Below are 17241 nucleotides of genomic sequence, written 5' to 3'. Positions count from 1 at the left end.
CGGAAGGTACAGTGGAAAAAAAAAAGATTTATTTGGGCACTACAAGTAGCATATGGTGAAGGTGGAAAACGAAAATAAAACACTACACATGAACAAAGGGCAAGAGGTAAACACTTGGCCTCTGAATTAAATCTACTAACGCAAGAACTTAGGATTTAAGCACTAAGAACTTGTAACTGAATTCACACTGTGACAGGTAAGAACTATGAGACCAAACGACTACTAGTAATGCAGAAAACAAAGCTATAAAGCACTCGGCTTGACTAGGGCAATCTCCACAAAAACCGAGGTCCGGGTGATGCTAAAGCAGTTCGCTTTCACTCACAGTGAGGTGCTGGCAGGGAGGCAGGCAGGTATGTTACGCTGAGAACAGGGGTCCGTTCTTCGTACCTCGCTTACAACATCCAAGATCAAATCATCGCGCCAACTTTGAGATCGCTATCCCGGTTCTCCGAACACACCTGTTGTTGACGATTAGTATAGCTGGATGAAGTAATGTGAGATCACTGGGTGGCTTAACAGGGGCTACGAATCGATAGTAGAAACATTGATCGGCAACCCTTTGATTGGTCGGCGAAAATGTCGAAGGAGCGCGCTCAGTATTTTTCGGCAGCAGAGCAAGAACTCTTGATTGAGGGATTTCAGGAGTTTCAGAGTTTAATTAAAACGCAAGGGAACACTGCAAAGGCTGCAAAAGCAAGGAGAGAGGGCTGGCAGGAAGTTGCTGACAAATTAAACTCGTAAGTAATTTAATAATAATAATAATAATGGATTGGGTTTATATAGCGCTTTTCAAGGCACCCAAAGCGCTTTACAATGGCACTATTCATTCACTCTCACATTCACACACTGGTGGAAGCAGCTACGGTTGTAGCCACAGCTGCCCTGGGGCAGACTGACAGAAGCCAGGCTGCCATATCGCGCCATCGGCCCCTCTGGCCAACACCAGTAGGCGGTAGGGTAAATTCATTATATTATATTACATTATATATTATATTATATTACATTATATATTATATTATATTATATTACATTATATCCTCTTTCACATTAGAGCCACAAAACAGGACCCACTAGAACATGGGAACAAGTAAAAGTGAAATATAAGAATATTCTACAGAATGGTAATATTTATCACTTATATTGCTTTTAGTCTCTTGGAAAGAGACCCTGAAATAATCTGTTTGTTTGTTCATAACAGCAACCAAGAAAAGGGCAGAGCAACAAAAGACAGGTGGTGGTCCTGCACCCCCTCATCAACAAGTTGGTTAAGTAAATAATACCCTCACGGGAAAATCGATATCTCTCTATGAGCACACTGTCGCGCTGAGCTAAAGGATCCTGTCTATCCCGCAATATACGCTGAATCTGAAAACTCTCCTTATCAATCTTGCACCTTCCGCAATGGGTGGCTCGCGTATACGGACAGGACATGGCTGCAACAGACTTCCCAAATCCACCTTCGCTTTTATAGCCGTGGTCTCTCATCTTGATTACACGAAGTAATTTACTATTACTACTCTAAAATATGAATTACATCTGAAATAATCAAATACATGAAATAGAATGATTAATAGTATATTTCCCTTTTTTTTTAGGAAATGACCTGTATGTATCTGTATGGAATCAATAAAAGGATCAAGTGCTGCATTATCTTCAGTTACATTGATAATATTTATTTATGGACAAACAGTGGTAAAATATCGCTGTTGATTTCATATAAATGAAGCGGACATACCTGAGTGGCCGCGATCTAATCTTGTTTACATAAAGTAAGCCTGCTCCCGAGCAGGTTCACGCTTACGGATCTGTTGCTATGACAGCAAGTCCCGGATGAGCTTCAGAGAACCGAACGATCCAAGATCACGCGAAATCGTCAACAATCAAATCCAGCTAACTTACTTAGCGAGGTACGAAGAACGGACCCCAGGAAAGCACACCAGCGACAGGAGTTGGGTGGAAAATGACAGCCAGTTCCAAACCTCAGTGAAGCTGTAGTGGGGAGAAGCCAGGGTTAGCTCAGAAAAAGACCTAAAACAGAATTCACAAGACTATGAGTCTCACTGATTTTCCAGCAAGGAATGTTTGAGAACGCTGGTCTTAAGAACCTGCCAGCTGATTACGCACAGGTGCCACAAACAAGGGGGTATGGTGACTCTGCCCAGTGATGGACTCACTGGCACGCAGGAAAAACCAGCACTCACCCAGACCATGACACCTTCAGTAAATTCCAGTCAGATTTAAATTATTTTTGTAAATAGTGCAGTGTTAAACTCTGTACATAGTCCTCTCAGAGAGAAGAAAATGTCTAGAAGCAAATGTCTATCTGTTTTCCTTCATCTATCACTTTTTAGTAATGTGATGATGAACAAAAAAGTTACACTGCACAACTTTTTCCATTTATTATAGTTTTCAAGTCTTTGCTTTAAGCTCTTTAAACAATAAGTGAGACCCTAGCCAGACGTAGCTGAATAAAGCACTCACTGTGGAGAGTGTTAGTAAAACTTCTATTTGCCTTTGAGGATCTGCAAAGGAATGTCAGTGGAATGCAAAAGCTGAGTATTATATCAGGGGCATGTATTGTAGTGCCGTGCTTAGAGAGATGTAAAGATTAAGCTGCAATCTTGAGCTCAACATGCTCTCCATTTTGCTTATGGAGGCAGAAGAGCCAGATGCATAAAGAGTGTTTGGCAGCTAGCAGAGAGGTGGGAGGGAGACATTATGCAGAGTGCACAGGCAGACACTGATGGCTTCTAGCACAGACAAATCAATGATGGTCAAATGCACAACAAGCTCTGTCTTTGCAAAACCTCTGATCTATTTAAGACAGTCTCATATCTATCCCTAAAGTTGCATTAATCTTGGTGAGAAAATAACAATACGACACAAGAATAAATAGTATTAGAATTGTTTTAACAGTATTTCCCCTAAGCACCAGGCATCCGTGTATAGTACTTTCTGGTTGGCCTTTGTAGATGTTCTTTTTATGTCAACATTTGGTTAAAAAATGTTTTTCAGTCTATTAAAAAGATATTAAAAAGATTTTCTATTAATTAAAAGTCTAACACATGCCACAGCTGCCAAGCCAGTAATCAGATTAGATATGGTCAAAAATGAAAGTTTTGCAGATGTCTACATTCTGCCAAACCACTGCTTCAAAAACTGAAAACACAATTTATGTCCCAAAAGGTTGATTCTTTTCATCTCGACGTAGCGTTTCTTTCGCTTTTTTTGTCATCCACGTACCTGAACCAATGACTTGTTGTTGTCTCTGGTGTTCCAAGGTAGGATAACAAAGCCCTCTTTCCCAATTCTTCCATGTACAAGTTGGCCACAATGGGTGAAACTGGGGAACCCATGAAATGTGAAATAGGTGGAATGAAGGCACAGTTCCAAAAGCAAACACACTTGGTCAGTGCTGAGAGTGGTCCCGAGTTGATCATACTGACGATTGCTCTTAAGGGTACACCCTGTTTATGTATGTTTGGTAAACACTACATCCAGATGAACAGAATCAACCTTTTGGGATTTACTTACCTGGATGATTGAGCATGCATCAAAACACATTTTATTTAGTTGTAACAAATAAAATATGGAATGGTTGTAACAGCCAGACAACATCTACACCAGGTACAGTGGTTCCTCGTTTATCGCTGGAGTTACATTCTAAAAATAACCCATGATACGTGAAATCTGCGAAGTAGCCAACTTTAATTTTTACAATTATTATAGATCTTTTAAGACTGTAAAACCCATCACAACACACTGTATACACTTTTCTCAGACAGGCACGAACATTTTCACACTTTTCTCTCTTGTTTAAACTCTCAAAGTTCAAACCTTTGTAGAAAAATAAGTCCAGTATTATAGAATGAAACCAAAGATCAAACTCTGTTTTCGGGTCCAGAACACGAGAATAGAACAGCTGCAAGAGAATTCAACATTAATGAATCAGTGGTACTGAAGTAGAGGAAGCAAGAAGAATGAGTTGAGTAAACTTTGACTTATCTGACAGCTTTGTTTCACTTAAAACTTACAAACATACAGTATAGCATTTCAGAGTCACACTGCTAGCTCTAAGATTTATGTAAATTTGACAAGCTGAATGCATTCTGTACTGTACAGGAGACACAACACGAAATTGATTGACAATGGTCTACAGCCAATCAGGACGCAGAAAACAATGTGCTGTAATAAAAAAAATTAAAAAAAAGCAAAATTGCACACAAAAAAATCTGCGAAATATCGAGGCTGCACAAGGTAAACCGCGTTATAGCAAGGGACCACTGTATACAGATAAGTATTACAAGCTTTTAAAAAAATAAATAAAGACATCTTTATCAATACATCAGATGTAGCTGCAGATGAGGTGTGGCTGTAGCTCAGCTGGTAGAGCAAGTCCTCTACTAAATGGAAGGTGGTTCAATCCCTGGATGCTGAAAGAACCCCTTGGCACTCATACATAATTGCTCCCACACACTGGTGTGGGATGAAGATACAGTAGTTAGTAGTGCTGTCTCACAGGAAGAAGGCTCAATCTGTTTAATTTGTACCGATTTTCAAACCTCTCCCTGAAGTTCTTACCCTTAGGTCTAAGCCACTTTATTATGATTGTATGTTATATACCATCCAAACATCCAAAAGTCTTTGCCATGATTCAATTCAAAGACTCTTTTCCCCTGGTAAAAATGAAGGAAGCACCACACTTGTTTATTAATCTCTTTTACTTGGAAACAAATAAGCATACTATACTTTATTTACTTTATTTAAGCAATCGAAAAAAACTGTAAATGTTGAGTGTTGAGCTATTCAATAGCTTTATTGATGAGAAAGTGCCTCTGGGGCAGATGACTTCCCCTGCAGCTGTTAACCAAATTTACAACATAGATCTGCACAACGACACAAAAATGAATTATCCAGATAGGATTTACAGCAAGGACTAAGAGAAATAGGTGGACAATGTCACAAGTATTCATTTGCCTTAATCTTTGACTTTGATTTCATCACTTGTACCCAGCAGTGTTTTGGGTACAAGTGATATTAAGGGGTGCAACGATACACAAAACACAAAATTCATGGTTTGGTTCGGTTCGATACTTTGGTGTCACGGTTCAATATTTTTTCGATACAAAAAAAAATGTTCATGCCTTTTTAATTTGTCATTTATTAAAATTATAAATATCAGGGCTCGCAAAATTTCAAAATCCCTGGTAGCCCTTCGGGCAGGGATTCTTCAGTTTTTTGTAGCCCAAAATAAGTTTAAGTAGCCCGAATAAAAAAGAGAGCAATTTTTTGATTGATGTTTTGTTTCCCGTTTTGTTTCCGTTACAATATTATACTTTAATGTATAATATTGTAACGGAAATAAAACATTAATCAAAAACTTGTTGAAAAACAAATTACAACATTGTATAAAAATTACAATCATCAACTCAAATACTTGGTTCTAATTGAACAGAAATTTCTATGAACTTGTAAGAACTGGTTAGGACATGAATCAGTCTGTGTCAGATCCTGAATTTGAAATTTCCGCTGAAGTCACGGGTAAGAGACAAGTGGAACCAAGATCGAGGCCATTTGCTTTTTGAAGTTTGCAAAGACTGCTACATTGTGCCAGTGGTAGTTCACTCTTTGCAATATAGTACGCTGTTCTAAACAGATTTTTCAGGTTCATTTTTAGTATGTTATTTGCAATTGGTGTTTGTTCTGGGAAAGATATTGCAGACTGAGCAATAATGCATTTCTTGCATTTCTCATGGGTTCTAATGGGGGCCTTTCTTAAAATGACTGGTCCCAGTAACAAAGGCGCTTGTCGACTCAGAAATCGAGAGAAAACCAACAACACACCCGGCAGAACATTATGTTATTTACACGGGTGCACATAAGTGGTCCACATGTGCGCATTCGCTGTCAAAATAAAAGACGCGCACCAGATAAGAAGTTGCAACGCGCGTTTGCGTCCATATAAAAAGCAGTTTTTGTCCGCTAGAGTGGGATTTTCACAGCACATTCTGAACCACATCTCTGTGCGTTCATCATTTGTTTGAAGCCAGCTCGCCTCCTGCAACCACTTTTCCGAGAATACGTGCTTCTTTTGTGGTTCGGACTCCTTCTGACATTTCTTTGGAGGTGGAGAATGCGCACCTGCGGACCACTTATGTGCAGCCCTGGTTATTTAGCTCGTTATATTGCAGCCACAGAAATTCTTTTGTCCATAAAACCATAAAGCTTCACTTTCTTTTTACCTTATTGTCTGATTTGTCATAACTTTTCCGTTTTGTGGTAAGCTTTTCTTTGGCTGTCACTTCTTCACCCTGACCTCTCTTATTTGGCTCAGCAGAACTAAAATATATATCCTGCTGCTTTTACACACGCACTCACATAACGCTCAGCGATTCTCTGCGTGATCAACCTCTCACATGTTTAAGCTTGCTGCGGGAGATTTCACTTGTCATGTTTGCATAGTAAGCTAACGATTAATAAGACGATGTCAGAGGAATTGGTACGCAAATTATCATCACTCACCAATCAGTGCTGTCGCTCTCTATACACAGTTCGCGCGATTGCAAAGTGAAAGCAAAAAACAAGCGCAAATTCAAACACGATTTCAATATGTCACATATTGACAGTGGCTCATCGATGCCAATGACATAATTACCCAGCTACATTTCCGAAAGAATGCAAAAGCATTGACATATATTTTTCCTTCCTACGATAGCCCGACGGGCAGGGCAGAGATAGATTTTGGTAGCTCGACTGGAAAAATCGAAAAAATATATGTATGTGTATATGTACATGTGTGTCTGTGTCTGTGTGCTACTGTATGCTGAATGGCACTGTGTTCAGTCTCCTTGAGTCTGCAAAAAGAAGGTGATGAAAGAGAGGTGTAAAGTGTGTGTTACAGGATGAGAGAAACGATGAGGTCTGTATACTTGACTGTTGATGCAATATGGCAGCCTTTTACTCAATCTGCTCTTAGGAATAAGATTTCCCTTGCTCTGTCTATTTGACAAATATCTTAAATACACAGAATAGACAGATGGACAGAAATTTGATACGAAAATCAATTCAACTCAGGAAATCATTTTTCAGTTTAGATATGTTCATTGGGGCTGATCCACAGTTCTTAAGTCATCAGTTCACTCTTGTAAATTCCTTGTAACAGATATTTCATTAAGTTGAGGTCTCTAAGGTCATTAAAATAATACAAATCCTCAAATTGTAACCAGTATTGGGGTCATTACTCGACCCCAATACATTGGTATAGATTGTGACTGGTCCATTGTCCTCCCTCAAAATTAGTTACTGATGTTGTTACAACAATTTTTTTGGATCCACAGTGCTTATGAGAAAGTAAACACTTGTCTTGTAAGGTCCATTTGCCGTCCTTGACCTGGTACAAACTATAAATGTTCCATTTTCCTTTCTCTTGTTTTTGGCTCTCAATGCACTGATTTGAAGAATAACTTGTTGACAATTGCAGCACAATGTCACCTGTTTCTGTTCAAAATAAAAAATCGGAGTTGTTGCATAAAGCTTCGTAATTTAACCCTTTCAGTTTTCACTCATATTTTTATAAGTGAAAAGTGTTATTTGAAGCAGTAAACAGTGTCTTATTTAGACACTGAAATAAATAGTTTACTGCTAAATAAGAGACAAATAAAATACTAAATTTTAAATCACCAAAAGTCAAACACAAACTTCTTGAATGGGCTGTAACACACAGTTGGCAATTTGTCAGATAATTACACCCTTGACCAAAGCAGCTAGATTTAAACATTACCAGTTTCCAAATGGGTGATAAATAACAAAAACCACCATAAAGTTTTGGTTAATAGACTGGTACTTTTTTCTCCACCTGAGAATTCAAAGCACTTTATTCAACATATAGGTGGCTATAGCCGTGGCTGTAGCTCAGGTAGTAGAGTGGGTCACCTACTAACCGGAAGGTTGTTGGTTTGATTCCAGTCTGCATGCCAAATGTCCTTGGGCAAGATACTAACCCCAGGTTCCTCTCCGATGCATCCATCGGATTATGAATGTTAGTTAGGTAGCATTGTAAACCTAGAAAGTGCTGGTGTGAATGAGCAAGTTGTTTAAAATGTTTTAAGTGCGCAGATAGATTAGAAAAGTGCTATATAAGAACCAGTCTCATTCACACACACACTTTTTCTATGCTTACGTCCTTTTCATACATTCACACTCTGATAGATGCATTGGAGAAGAACTTGGGGTTAGTATTTTGCTGAAGAGTCACCCCCTGCCAAGCATTTTAAAAAATGGACATATAAAAAGCTTCTGCAATAACGTTGCATTTCAGACCTGGAAGCTATGTTCAGCTTTTAAATACCCTCAGTGGATATAAAGCAGTACTGAAAGAGTGTGGCTGACCATAGCTCCACTGTTGTCATTAAACTGAAGGTAACAGTAACAGTAATTTGTTCTTAGCTACAGTAGTTGAAATGAGATCAAAATGCCACAGGGGAACCAGATAACCAAATGAGTTCCAATCAATGACATTGTAAATATGCACGCAAACACAGTGCATGGCATAACTACTGTCAAATGTGGCAGAAAAGCACAAGCATTATTCCAGAATAATCCTAAATGAAGCGTGCTGAAAAGAGAAGTGATATTTGAATTCAGTCTAGGACAAAAGCACATGTGGAGAAACAGAGAGAGAGAGGCTGAATAATTACCAGAGATGAGGTTCCTCCAACCTCTTCTGCCCCTGCGATTTTCCTTGAAATGATCTGATCAGTGCTTCTGCTTTTAGCAAATTACCCCAAATTTGAGATAAGTCAGCCCATTAACCAACAAGCTGTGTAAAGATCTGAGGAGGTCGTGGACCTGCTCTTTTTGTTTCTTTTTATTGAATGCCCAAAAAGATTTAATATGCAGACCGCTGGTGCTTTTTTCTACTGTGATTGCTGGAGACTTGTAATCAAATCAGCCTGCACAAGCATTAAGAGAAGATTTGTTGTAGATGTTGTTTCATTTTACAGCCAAAAAATAGCGCTGGGTAGCTAGCTGTCTTCTGTAGTGACTTTTAATTGCGTCCATTTTTTCTAATCCACTTAGTCAAATAGATAAAGTGCCTGTAATATGATTCAGAAAACCACAAAAAAGAGAAACCAAAGCAGGAAAGACCATGTCCATCAGCTTTTTTTAAAAATCTGTGTAAATGCCAATGTGTAGTACCTACCTAGTAAAGCCACAACATTTGTTATGGGTATTGTGTGACTTCCTTTGCCATGTTTCACTGTTTTAAAAAGTCAACTCAAAGAGGCTGCAGAGATTGTGCTCCTCTCCCCCAGATGGAAAGATAGATACACAAAAGAACAGCAGCACCTGGCCTCTGTTGTCTGTGTGTGTCGAGGATTTTTCATTGCTCAAAAAATTTCTCTGCTGCCCTTTCTCCTTGTCAAGAGGCAATTTCTAATCAGAAATATATCAAAAAGCACTTCTCGGCGTATTAAAAAAACATTTCTACACATGAACAAAAAACGTATATTTTTAAAAGTCTGGTAAATACTAAAGCTTTGAATCAATTCATCTTGTCAGCCCAACAACAGGCTATGAACAGGATATAAATAGAAATATGAAATATAAAACTATACAGAAATATGAAATATGAACTATGCAAGTTGTAAACAGTTGTAGAATTATAATTATCGTATTGTACAGAATGATTGTCTATACAGCATTTACAGTAGTGCAGTTTAAATCGGTGAGATATGTGGCTAATATAGGGAAGAAGCTGTTCCGGTACCTGGTGGTCTTAGTCCGGAGGCTCCTGTAGCGCCTCCCAGAGGGCAGAAGGGTGAAGAGTCCATGTGCTGGTTGACTGGGGTCTTTGATGATTTTCCCAGCTCTTTTCAGACACCGCTTTCTGTAGATGTCAGTTATGGCAGGAAGTGGTGCTCTGGCGATGTGCTGGGCAGTTTTCACGACCCTCTGCAACGCCTTCTGGTCCGAGCAGTTCCCATTCAAGACTGTTGTACAGTTGGTCCGGATGCTCACGATAGTGCAGCGGTAGAATTTCACCAGGATGTCTGATGACAGGTGATTCTTCCTCAGAGTCCTCAGGAAGAAGAGGCATTGGTGAGCTTTCTTGACCATCTTGGAGCAGTTGGTCATCCAGATGAGATCCTCGGAAATGTGGACTCCCGGGAACTTGAAGCTGCTCATACGCTCCACATCCGTCCCTTTAATATAGATGGGTATCCACTCATCTATATTAAAGGTGGGTCAGCATTCCTCCTGTAGTCCACAATGAGCTCACCAGCGGGTGAGTCAGCGGTGAACGGGTTACCCTGCCATCCAGATAATGCCGTGGTTGTTCCTCATGCTTCGTTCGACTGCGAAAGCGCTCCCATCTCATAGCCTGAGAATTTTTTTGTTTTACTTTTTGTTTCATGCCATTCATCATCTTTGGACCCACGCTGTCTGGTGGATGGTTGATGTTTAAAGGAGCTGTCCAAACAAATCAGAGTTTCACATTCTTTAAAAGTGACTGTTTAATATTTATGTTAGACCAAAGCTGCAGTTGTCTGACAGCACAGCGTGCTCCAGGCAGGCGCTGGTTCTTAAACTTGAACCCTGGAGCCCCTCTTCCATACCTGCAGCAGCCAGATAAATGAAAACATTTTTACAGTTATAGGAGGGACCCAGATCCCATCACCTCTCAGTCGTTCAGGGCAACTTGTACATTCCCATACCCCTACATAGAGGGGCTAATATCCCCTACACATGTATGGGTAACTAGCAAAAAATAATTTCCCCCTTAAAATTTAAAACAATCTTAAATACATAAATAAAAAGGTCTGAATACTTTCTGTAGCCAATGTATATATTTTTCTATTATAAATAATCCAGTCATGGATTATCCTTAATGAGTTCCTCCAATATTTCTCCAATACTTAACAATGTAAAAAAATTAAAGTTACTGAATAATAACTAATAATGAACAGTCATCAGAGATGGGTAGTACTGTAATCCGATTACTTTTTTCAAGTAACGAGTAAAGTAAGGGATTACAATTGCAAAAACGGTAATTAGATTACCGTTACTTTCCCGTAGGAACGCTGCGTTACTGCGTTACTAAAACTGTGATTTATTTATTTTTTGCGAGAATGTCTCATGACAGTGACGTAAGCGAGTGCGACGTTCGTGACAACAGCTGTGTGCAGAGCAACAATGGATCATATATCGAGTGCGGGAGGGAGAATGAGCGTGCAGCGATTAAAGCGTGGAAGTACTGACCTTACTTTGAGTTTGATTCCATAAAAAGTGACAAAAACATTAGCGTCCATTAGCATTGTGCGTGGGAAGAAAACTTCTTTTTACAGCGAAAAACCCCCCCCCTAAACGTCCAAGCAAGCACCGAGTAGCTACGACGTAATCGGAAACTCACAGAGACACTCGCGGATTTTTCAACTGACTGCTGCGGCACACCTGCACCAGGGTAAACCTCCGCCTACGCCACTCCTGCTTTACAGGTGAAAATAGAGCAAAAGGACCGCTAGTCTTTGACTTTATTTATTTTCTGCTGTGTTTTACTTGCATCTATTTGGAAGACTGAGTGTAAACACACAAAAAAAATATTTTATGTGCTGGAATGTGCAGAAAATAGGTTTAAATATTAAACAAATTTCTTCCAGTCAGAGAATGTTGCATACAATTAAATTTTTGCTTGATGCATAAAGTTAAAAGATTAAAACTAATAAAACAAATTTTAAAAATGGACCTTTCCATTTGATTACATTTTGTATGATGGATTATGTAGAAAAAGTAGACTTGGGCTGAAAGATCTATCGCTTTATCATCTATTCAGGTTGTAAATAGTGTTTTTAAAAAGTAACTAAGTAATTAATTACTTTTGAAAATAAGTAATCAGTAAAGTAACAGGATTACTTTTTGGGGGGAAGTAATCAGTAATTAGTTACTGATTACTTTTTTCAAGTAACTTGACCAACACTGACAGTGATCCAGGTCACTTTCAGTCACCATCCAGTGAACATGTTTTGTCACTGTATGTATTCTCATGTTTACAACAGATTAGCACCCTGTCCAGGATGTACCTTTCTTCTCACCTTATAACAGCTGAGATCCAGCCTCTGTTTGACCCTGCAGTAGATAAGTGGAAGAAGATGGATGGCTGGATAAATGGATGCATCAATAGCTGGCTGGCTGGATTTTCATGCTTTTGCACTATATCTTTAAGATTTAATCCATCTCCTCTTTTGTCGGTGGCAAAAAATCCATGTAGATTCTGCACATAGACTTAACTACAGCAGCAGAGGATATTTTTATAGCTCTGCTACATCTGGCACATCAGAATATCTGATGTAATTCAGTCTCGTAATCCAGTAATTGGCAAGAGAGAACAAGGTAAGCAAAGAATTATGATATGATGAATTTACATTTCATATACTGGCTGAGTTAAAGCTAAAAACAAAAGCTTAGAAACTGGTGAGTGGCAGACCCCATATTAAATCAACCAATTCTTGGAATATTTTCTACGGGTCCATCTCCAATTTGCATAAATCATATATGGTCCAAAGTTTGAACATGTATAATGAGTCCTGTGAAATTTTAACTTCCCATGAATACTTTCCAAAATATACATATATATTTTAAAATAGTCCATCAACCCACTTTCTGTCTTTCCCCCCCGGCACATCTGCTGCAATGTTTGAACCCAAATATCTCATAAACTATAAAAGATAGAATACAAAAAAAGGCCTGAAAGTGTGTTGATCTTTCAAAAAATATATGTCTCGAAAAGCTAATATTTCAATTATTCACTCATACCAGTCATAAATGTTCAAATTTTCTGCCATAAAACCTTTCTGCACATTGGAGATGGTTGAGCAGAAGGTTCATGTTGATTTGAGACAGAAGTGTTTCAATGTTCTGTTTGCAGAGAAACAGTTTATTCAGCTTATTTACTCACTATGGCAACCCCTTGTCACAATAGAGCAGCCAAAAGAAGCTACATTTTTACACTTTTAAGTAATTTAGTTGTAGTTGCCTTGATCAGCTTGTTTTTTTTAGCTGAATTTGAACTGTCATTAGGAGTGTTTGTTCACATAGTTTTCCCTAATTTTTTTTTACACTGCACTTCCCATAGATCAATTTGCAACAGTAAATTTCCAGACTTACAGCAACTCTCACAAAAAACAAACAAACATCAAAACAAACATGGCAGTCTACCCAGACTGCTGAAGTACAACTCATGCTACAGTGTGATTTAAACCACAGTTTAAATCACCATGGAGACAACTTTATACAAACTACCTCAACATGTATTCTGATAATTGCTTATAAACAGTGGCTCTAATGATTATAAATATAATGAGTATAATGAAAATGTTGCCGACAGTGATAATCCCACAAAGAACCTGATTCTGCTATCCTTCTGCTAATAATTAGTCATCTTTGATTTCATTTGCACCAAAAGGAAAAATCCTTACTTTCCAAGAAAGTGGTGGTATGACAGCACATTAGAGTTGAAGTTTAAAAACATCAGCACAAACATGCATGTGGCATTCACTGCTTGCTAGCATTAGTAAGAATAGATTGATCAAAGTAAAATAATTTGGTTTAGAGCAACAAATCCAGTTTTAGTAGCGTCTGTTTCTAAAGACTGTGCTGTGGGATAATGTAGTTTTTTTGAAAAGTGGTGTGATTTTTTTTTTTAATTTATTAGCAGCTTTTTGCTGTTTTTATAATAGTGGAAGCTATTTGGTTGAACCTGTTGTCACTCACTGAAAATTTTCAATGAAATAACAATGTTTTCTCAAAGCCACTGGTAACAGGGCAGTAGAGGCAACTGCATTGCAACAGGGAGCAATCTCACTTTCAACTCCTTATTTAGGCATGCTTTGCATCGCATTTTAACATGCTGTACACTCACATGTCATTTTTAGTGTGGGTGATTAAATAAGCAACACAAATCTCTGGTTTTATTGTCCTTCCTTTACTTAAAATCCTTTTCATCTTGCAAAGGCAGTTGCTGTGTTCATTGTAGCATTCCCTGCTAGCATGCTTGCCTTCCTCTAACTGATTAATGACATTGTTTTTCTTTGGATTTGCTTCTTGCCTGTTCAAGCCAAGTAGCTCTCGCTGCTCACCCAGTTTCTCTTCACTCTTCAATTAAGTACAAACAGTCTTTATTTTTCCTCTTTATATTTGAGGAAAACCCAACAGTGAGAGCTTAAAAGAGAAAAGCCTAACATTTCTATTTAATACAGTCTTTAGTTTTCTAATCTTTCTTAATTTTAGATTTAGTGGTCCACTTTCTTTGATATTATGGAGTCCTACATGATACAAAGCCTAAAATGGATTCATCATTGTTAATTCAATGCAGTTTTCAAACTATATTGAACACTAAACAGTAGTGACTGGCGATACTTATGTTGTAGTTCATCACAGGAGCTGAAGGAAAAAAACATTAGTGTTTCCCCTAAACCTTTCTTGGTGGGGTTGGCCTTGTCCTTGTTTTAACACAGTGTGAGTCTAGAGCATTTGCAAAGCACTAACTAATTAGTGTCATAATTAAATTGGCTGAATAAACAGTTTTAGAGACTGATTAAAAATGAGTAGAAGCTAACTGATGCCATGTTCACCCTTTACAAATGATGGAAACTGCTTTAGTCTACATTATACTTATGGTACATTAAATTTGGATCTCATCTATATGCCTTTGCTTAATACTAGTAAACCAGAACAAAACAGAATTAGAAATGACTATTACTGATCACAAATTTGGTTTTATATTATAGTTTCTCTGATAGAGTAATGTTAAATCCCAATTAAACTGCTTAACTGAGCACCACTTTCGAAGCACCAGGTTCGAGTCTGATCTGCGGCCCTTTGCTGCATGTCTTAAAAACAAGACTGATTTTCTAACACTGGAATATTTCTAACATTTTGAGTTATTTTCCAGTGTTAGAAAATCAGCACTGCTCAGTGTTAGTCTTTGTTAATCTTCAAAACTGACTAGGTTACTTTTAAACATATAACACTGTCAAAAGTGTTAATTTAACACTCAACAGTGTTGTATTTAACACTCAGAGGTGTGGACCCATATAGACACTCTCCAGTGTTAATTTAACACTGGAGATTTTGCTGTGTACGTATGACTCTGGACACTGAGAGCCTCAAATCAGAAAGACTTGACTCTTGGAGTAGCCTGGCTAACAGTGTAGCCAGGCTGACAAAAAATCAGAGCACCCATTCCTTTAACGTTAACTAGTAATGATTTCATGAATGTCTTCACAAATAAAATTTTAACCATTAGAGAAAAAAATTACTCATAATCATTTCACAGATGTAACATTATTTACAGCTACTTTCAGTACCATTAATATTTATTTACAGTCTTCTTCTCCAATCGTTCTGAGTTAACTTCAGTAATTACTTCCTCCATCTTTTAGACCCCATTCCTACAAGACAGCTCACAGAAATCCTACCATTAATTAAAGCTTCAATCTTAAGTGTGATCAACGTATCTCTAATAACTGGCTATGTACCCTAGGCCTTCTAGCTGCCAGTAGTTAAACCTTTACTTAAAAAGCAATCTCTTGATCCAGCGGTCTTTGCTAATTATGGGCCAATCTCCAACCTTCCTTTCATATCAAAGATTTTTGAAAGAGTAGTTGTCAAACAGCAAACAGATCATCTGCAGAGGAATGGCTTATTGGAAGAGTTTCAGTCAGGTTTCAGAGCTCATCACAGCACAGAAACAGCTTTAGTGAAGGTTACAAATGATCTTCTTATGGCCTCTGACAGTGGACTCCTCTCCGTGCTTGTCCTGCAAGACTTCAGTGCAGGGTTCGATACTGTTGACCATAACATCCTATTAAAGCGATTAGAGCATGCTGTAGCTATTACAGGTATTGTGCTGCAGTGGTTTGTATCATATCTATCTAATAGACTCCAGTTTGTTAATGTAAATAGAGAGTCCTCTTCACACACTGAGGTTAATTATGGTGTTCCACAGGGTTCAGTGCTAGGGCCAATTCTGTTTACGTTATACATGCTTCCCTTAGGCAGTATCATCAGAAAGGATAGCATACATTTTCACTCCTATGTTGATGACACCCAACTTTATCTATCCATGAAGCCAGAAAACATACACAAATTAGTTAAACTTCAGGAATGTCTTGTAGACATAAAGAATGGCCTCTAATTTTTTGTTTCTAAATTCAGATAAAACTGAGGTCATTGTACTCTGCCCTAAATATCTTAGAAATATGGTATCTAACCAGATTCTTATTCTGGATGGCATTACCTTGCGCACCAGTGACACTGTGAGGAACCTTGGAGTCATTTTTGATCAGGATATGTCCTTCGATGCACATATTAAACAAATATGTAAGACTGCTTTCTTCCATTTGCGCAATATCTTTAAAATTAAAAATATCCTGTCTCAGAGTGATGCTAGCTCATGCATTTATTACCTCTAAGCTGGACTACTGTAATTCACTATTATCAGGACGTCCTAAAAATAGGACGTCCTGATAATAGTTAATCCAAAATGCTGCAGCAAGAGTACTGACAGGGACTAGACAGAGCAAGCATATTTCTCCTATATTGGCTTCCCTTTGTTGGCTCCCCGTTAAATCCAGAATTTAATTCAAAATCCTGCTCCTCACATACAAGATCTTGAATAATCAGACCCAATCTTATCTTAATGACTTTATAGTACCATAGCATCCCATTAGAGCACTTCGCTCTCGCACAAAAACATTGTCTTTCACAAAAACATTGTGTTTTTGTGAGACTGTGACATGCTTGGTGCAGCTGAACAGTGTCTCGTCGTCTCTTTGTTGAAATGCACTCTGTGGGATCCAACTCGAGTCCCAGGCGCTGAAAGACTGAGGCAGAACACTTCTCCAAACAGGCTCCGGAACTGAGCCCTGGAGTGAACTTGGAGCCCGGGCTGGTCCGACTCTGATCTCCCAGTGGAGGATGTTAGGCAGTCCGTTTCTTCTTGCGGTCCGACTGCTTGGCTGGTGGTGGGGCACCCTGAGCGGCAGCAGGCGGGACATGTTTCTGGGGCCAGTGGGTCTTAAGGTTCTGCGATCCTAGGGGACCCTGGGCCGTGACCTGTGGAGCTGGACGGCGAGGGATTTTAAACGTCGGCACGCCGGCTAGACGGCTGGTGACCTGGCGAACGTGTGCCGACTGGGTGGAGGCGGGGGCGCAGGCTGGGTCTTCCTAGGGAGACAC

At 38.8% G+C, this 17241-nt stretch overlaps 1 protein-coding gene across 2 annotated transcripts in view; it reads left to right on the top strand.

The window, feature by feature from the left end:
- The window catches only part of ca10a (carbonic anhydrase 10 (inactive)a), a 324693-nt gene that overhangs the window by 71285 nt on the left and 236167 nt on the right, over positions 1-17241 (top strand). The gene's annotated exons all lie outside the window — the stretch shown is intronic.

This window comes from Astatotilapia calliptera, chromosome 8, assembly GCF_964374335.1.
Source record: "Astatotilapia calliptera chromosome 8, fAstCal68.1, whole genome shotgun sequence".
NCBI lineage: Eukaryota > Metazoa > Chordata > Actinopteri > Cichliformes > Cichlidae > Astatotilapia > Astatotilapia calliptera.
Note: the sequence above shows the minus strand (reverse complement) of the source record. Positions and strands in the feature narration are given on the sequence as shown.